Source organism: Podarcis melisellensis (assembly GCF_964234715.1).
Source record: "Podarcis melisellensis genome assembly, chromosome: 12".
Classification (NCBI taxonomy): domain Eukaryota; kingdom Metazoa; phylum Chordata; class Lepidosauria; order Squamata; family Lacertidae; genus Podarcis; species Podarcis melisellensis.
In genome coordinates this window covers 58,685,126-58,691,341 of record NC_138544.1, presented here as the reverse complement: position 1 = coordinate 58,691,341, position 6,216 = coordinate 58,685,126, and the positions used below count along the sequence as shown (strand labels likewise).

The 6,216-nt window shown below is 44.6% G+C and overlaps 1 long non-coding RNA gene across 1 annotated transcript; it reads right to left on the bottom strand.

Moving 5' to 3' along the window:
• Window positions 1-1,849: 1,849 nt before the first annotated feature.
• Window positions 1,850-4,498, bottom strand: LOC309353506. Its single transcript, XR_014161913.1, has 2 exons — window positions 2,176-4,498; window positions 1,850-2,142 (listed from the first exon to the last, which is right to left on the bottom strand). It is a non-coding gene; the product is annotated as an uncharacterized lncRNA (long non-coding RNA).
• Window positions 4,499-6,216: the final 1,718 nt, after the last annotated feature.

Below are 6,216 nucleotides of genomic sequence, written 5' to 3'. Positions count from 1 at the left end.
CGTAGAGGGGATGATGGGAGTTGAAGTGCCGAGGGCTATGAGACGCTCTCTCTTTCTCCGCCGCACAGAGGTTTCCCCTGAGTTGCGGGCGAGAGCTCTTCCGTTCCTATTTATTTAATTAAAATTGCATACAGCTTGTTGTTGAGGCACCTCAGCAGTCATTTTTATTTTTAATTTATTTATTTAATCAATTTATTTAATCAATTTTTAATTTATTTAATCAATTTTTAATTTATTTAATCAATTTTTAATTTATTTAATCAATTTATTTAATCAATTTATTTAATCAATTTATTTAATCAAATTTTAATTTTAATTAAAAACGAGGTTCGCCCCCCCCCCTCAGCTGTTGCTGTTGGCTAGGAGTCCCTGTGATGTCACTATCCAATATCTGGCAGCGGCTTGTCAACATCTGCCAAATGGGCTTCCAAGGATGAATGTCAACCAGTCTGCATCCACAAATATCCATCGGCTTCAACCTTGCGGCGTCCACAGTCGTTCTGGTCGCGCTGGAGAGGGGATGATGGGAGTTGGAGTGCCTTGCGGCACTGGGCGGACCCCTGACGGCGCGGCTGGCTAATGGACACGCTTTCTTCCTCGGCCCCACAGAAGTTTCCACTGAGGGGAAACTGCCAGTGAAAACTATACCTGTCATGAATACGCTAGCTCCCAGCCTAGGAATGCAGCCGGCAGCAGACCGCAGTTTGCAACCGACAGGATCAGATTTCTCTTGCGGAGGCCATGTTGGAACGCGGACAGGGCTCTCAAGAGGCACAGGCAGGCGCGAAGGAGAAGATTGACAGCCTGTCTTCTCAGGAAGAAGTTGGAGAGGATCCAAGGAGCCACGAAGTCGTCGCCGTGGGAGGGTGTTTGACAGGAAACAAAATAAGAAATGCAAGGGTCATAGGTTCAGTTTATTCTGCCGGAAACGGAAGGATTCTTTAGAAAGGTCAACTGACTGAGGATGCTGGAGGCTTGGCTAGAGCCCTCCGGAGCCAATTGCTTGTTTTTGCAATAAATCTACCTTTTAATTACATACGTTTACTGTGTTATCAAGACAGGAACCTGGACTCCTAACAATACCATTGTTATTTCTTTCATAAAAATTGCATACATTTTGTTCTGAAGGCACCTCAGCAGTCATTTTTATTTTTAAATAAAAATAAGGTGCCCCCCCAGCTGTTGCCATGGGCTACAGACTCCTTGTGATGTCACTAATCAACATCTGTAACCCTGTGATGTCACAAGTGGATACAGCCCCTTCTCCTGTGACACGGATACCACGGAGGAGTGCCCAATGATCTTAGAGAGCTTGATTTCTCATATAATAGACCTTCTATTTAGAAATAATTTAGAAAGGCATTTATTTCTTTAGGAAACAGAAGCTGGCTGGCTTAAGCATGACTTCCATGGATGGTCTCAGGGGAAACCTCACCGGCTTCGGACGTCCCTGAAAGGCAAACAACTGAGTGGGAAGGCTACTATCTGACAGCATCCTCCCAGACACCTCCACTGGCTTCTGCCCGGCAACTTTGTCCTTGGTGTGGACCATGCCAAATTCACCTCAACAGAGGTGAATGTCAACCAGCTTGCATCCACAAATATCAGCTGGCTTCAGCCTTGTGGCAGCCACTGTCACCTAGACACCTCCACTGGCTGCATCGGACAACTTCCCTCCTCACTTTGCCCTGTCAACTTCTGTCAATGGGCTTCCAGTTTTAAGGCCTTGTAAGGGAGCAGGCCCTGCAGACCTCACCACAGCAGATGGTCAACTGGAGTGCCACACAAGGGCAGGAAGGTACCTGTTTCAGCCATTTAATGCAAAATTATCACTCAATAAGGAGGTTCCTGATGATTGTCTACCAAAGTCCAAATTCCTGCTGGTATGCCAAGTACTAATCCAGCCACTCTGCTGTTCTCTACCTGGCGACTTCTGGATTCTGCCTTCTCACTGTCTTCTAGACAAAAACTGGAGTTGACCATACTGCTAGCTCCCAACGTTTGCAGCAAACAGAGAATGTGCTGTTCAAGGGTCAGTGTAAACCTTGGGAGAAGGCTCCTGCTCGCATAGAACACAACCAAAGCAATGACACTCATCACTAACCGACGTCTATAACTCCCTGTGATGTCACCAACTGAGGCCTATCAACTCCCTGTGATGTCACAAGTGGATACAGCCCCTTCTTCCTGTGACACAGTGAAATAAACAAAAAAGAGGTTCTGTTAAGGGGTTCAGCTTCTTAAGGAAGACTGGACCTTCAGAAAGATTGCGTTTTGTAGGCTCAAGCCGGTCGGGAAATAAATAGAGACCAGGCCAGGATATATGGAAAACAAAGATTCTCTTACAACACACGGCTACCAGGGAGGGGTGCCCTATGATCCTGGAGAGCTTGATTTCCCATATAATTTGTTTTCAGAAAGACCTTGTATTTAGAAATAATTTAGAAAGGCATTTGTTTCTTTAGAAAACAGAAGCTGGCTGGCTTAAGCCCTGCAGTTCTCTTCATGACTTCCATGGATGGTCTTGGGGAAAACCTCGTCGGCTTTGGACGTCCCTGAAAGGCAAACAGCTGAGTGGGATGGCTACCATCCAACAGCATCCACTCAGACACCTCCACTGGCTTCTGCCTGGCAACTCTGTCCTTGGCTTCAGCCTGCCAACTTCTGTCAATGGGTTTCCAAAGGTGAATGTCAACCAGTTTGCATCCACAAATATCCATCTGCTTCAACCTTGTGGCATCCACTGTCATCCAAATGATCCTGCAGATGAAGAAGAAGAAGATGATGACTTTGAAAAATGGCAAATATATGATGGGAAAGCACAGGCAAGTATTACTTTGGGAGTTGAGGCTTCACAGATCTCAATTATCCATTTTCAAACAACAGCCAAAACAATGTGGAAAGCCTTGCAGAATGTTATCTTAGTGTGACCCCAGGCAGTAAAGTTTTACTGACTCTCAAATTATACCAGCAACATTTATAGCCTGACCACTTGCAGACACTTGGAGATCTTTTGGGGCAACTAAGAGCGCATGGATTGGACTTCACACCCATATCCCAAATATACATAATCCTGTCAAGCTTTGGTGAAAGTTATGCCATTTCAACTTTAGTAGAAGGCAAAGATGAAGAGGACCTGACCGGTGAATGGATAACAGGAAAATTGCTGACTGAATGGGGAAAGTGCCAGGAATGGGCTGACAGCAGAGAGACACTGTCAGCGCTAACGGGCAGTAAATCTTCAGGGAGATGCAACAGTGGCAGGTTTACAACAGTGACTACTGTTGAAGTTACAGCCTTTAAAGCGAGGAAATGTGTTAATTCTGACTCAAAAGAGAACCTAAAGAAAGACTGTCCATTGCTACAGAAGAAGGAAACACAGGACAAGCAAGAGAAACTAGACCGGGGTGCAAGATGGAGAACAAAAGCTGGAAAACATGACACCAAGACGAATAAAGCCTTAATCACAAGACTAAGTAATACTTCAGGTTGGTGGGTCTTGGACCTGGGGGCATTGGGTCACATGTGTAATGATAAGACACAATTTGACTTTTTGAACTATATGTAAAATGTCAAGCTATGGCATTAGCTGGGGTGGTAACATTCCCGTATCTGGCATTGGAAAGGTAAAGCTTAAGTGTTTAAGGAAGGAAGTGCTTGAGGTTTTTAATGTTCCACAACTGGAGTCTAATTTGTTGAGTCTGATTAAATTGGCAACATCAGGATTTGAAGTATGTTTTGATGGTGATGCATGTGAAATTAGAAAAAGGGAATAGTTTTATGCTACGATACATTTGCAAGATCCCTTACATGCGATTGAGCCTCAGGAGGGCAGTCTTAAGAAGGATGAGATAGCAAGCCAAGCAAAATCCACAATTGCTTATTGTGCTCCTCATAATCAGTGTGTTCATTTATATACCACAGAAGATTAGCTTGTGTCAATTTTAGAACTGTTGCTAAAATGCCAGGGTTGTGTGAAGGGAATCACATTGAAACCATGTTCTAAGGTTGTGGAATGTGATGTGTGCAGTGAAGCTTAAGTCACGCAGAGCACCTGTAGTGAAGCTTCCTTTTTTTGTATTATTTTTCATTTTTTTATTTTTAGGAGAATATAATGTTTTATATTTTCAATTTTAGTTTATGTTATTATGTTTATATCCTTGTAATTTTGCTTTTGTATTTTCTTCTGGTTTTGCATTATTTGTTCGTTTTATTCAATGCTTGTTTGTATGATGTATAAGTAGAAATAAATAAATAAAAATCAAAACAAAAACAAAAATCTAAAGTAACCACACAGACGCACAAAAAGGATTGAGCCCTGTGAAACCCCACATTGAAGGTTCCACAGGGCTGAAAAGCACTCCCCAAGTAGCACCCTCTGGGAACGACCATCTCAGTAGGACTGGAACCACTGTATAGCGGTGCCATCTACCCCTAGAGTCGCTCCAGAAGGATACCATGGTCGATGGTATCGAAAGCCACTGAGAGGTCGAGAATAATTAACCTCTTGACAGAGGTCATCATACAGGGGAACCAAAGCAACTTCTGTGCCCAAACCAGGCCTAAACCCCAATTGAAATGGATTCAGAAAATCAGTTTCTTCCAAAAGTGCCTGGATCTGGTTTGTGGCCACTCGCTCCAGAACCTTGCCCAGGAAAGGGAGATTAGCAACTGGCTGGTAGTTACCAGTAGGTAGGTTTCCACCTCCCTGGCCCAGCCAGCTGTTCCCTCCCTGCTGGTTTTGATCAGCCAAGAGGGGCAAGGTGGTCACCCTGACTGATCCGAGCACCTTGTCCACATCGTTGAGCCTTACCAACTGAAACTCATCCAACACAACAGGACTAGACTGTGCTCTGGACACCCCATGAGATTCATCTGCTATAACAGCAGAGTCAAGGTCTTGGTGGATGCAAGCGATTTTACTTGGAAAATCAATCCAACCCAAGTGGTTAAGAAAGCCCAACAGAGACTCCATCTCCTGAGAGTATTGCGAAAGAACGATGTCAAATCAACATTTGATGATCTTCTACCGGTCCACAATAGAAAGTGTCCTTTCATACTGCATCACGGTGTGGGATGCTGGTTTGACATCATCTGATAGGAAGTGCCCACAGAGGGTGGTGAATACAGCACAATATATTATGGGCTGTCCCGTGAATCCGCTGGATGACATCATGGAAGAACGTTGCCTCAGGAGAGTGAGGAAAATTCTCAGGGATGATTATTCACACCCTGGCCAGCACTTTCTTGATCTCCTGCCCTTGGGCAGAAGATATAGAAGCATGATTAGTCGCACCAACAGGGTGAAGAACAGCTTCTATCCCTGGGCCCTTAGGCTGCCGAATGAAAAAATAACAAAAGGCAACTGACTTTCGTCTTTGGTGGGTGTGCGTCAGTAAACGAGGGGAATTAAGACTAAGAGAGCTGAGTGGGGGGTGCTTGTGTAATCTCACTGTACAGTATACAAGTTGTACAAATGACAATAAAGTATTTCAATTATCCTCAAAATGCTTTGCAAACAAGTCACAGCGAGCCACCGTTGGTTCTATCACCTCCTCATTATACATGACAAAGCCACTTTTCACCTTCTCACCCATTGCTTTTTCCTGTAATACCTATTGCAGTCGTTAAGAGTCGTCAACAGGCTCATCACAGCTATCTGCCCATCACCCATTCCCATCACCCTTCTGAGTAATACCCCTCCCCACCTTCTCACTATATAGAAGGGTCTGGAAACTTCTGTTTCAGTGTATCTGAAGAAGTGTGCATGCACACGAAAGCTCATACCAAGCACTAACTTAGTTGGTCTTTAAGGTGCTACTGGAAGGATTTTTTTTTGTTTTGACTATGGCAGACCAACACGGCTACCTATCTGTAACACCTCCTTTGGGTCAGCCTTTAAAATGCCCCGTACAACCCAGAAAAGCTCTGCTGGATGACATAACGGGGATGCAATGGAGGCAGCAAAGTACCGGTAGGCTTTCTTTGCTGCCTTCACTGCCACTGGGTAGGCTCGATAATGAGTCTTTACCAGTGTTCAGTTGCATTCATTCAGATCGTTCCTCCCCTTGCGTTAAAGCTGTCTCCCAGCCTGTTTCCTCATCTTAAGCTCTGGAGTATTCCAGGGGGCCAATTGGGCTCCACAAGGTGGTAGAGGGCACTCACAGGCAGTCATATTAATAACCCAAGCCATTCGGGTGTTCCAGAGGTCAGCCA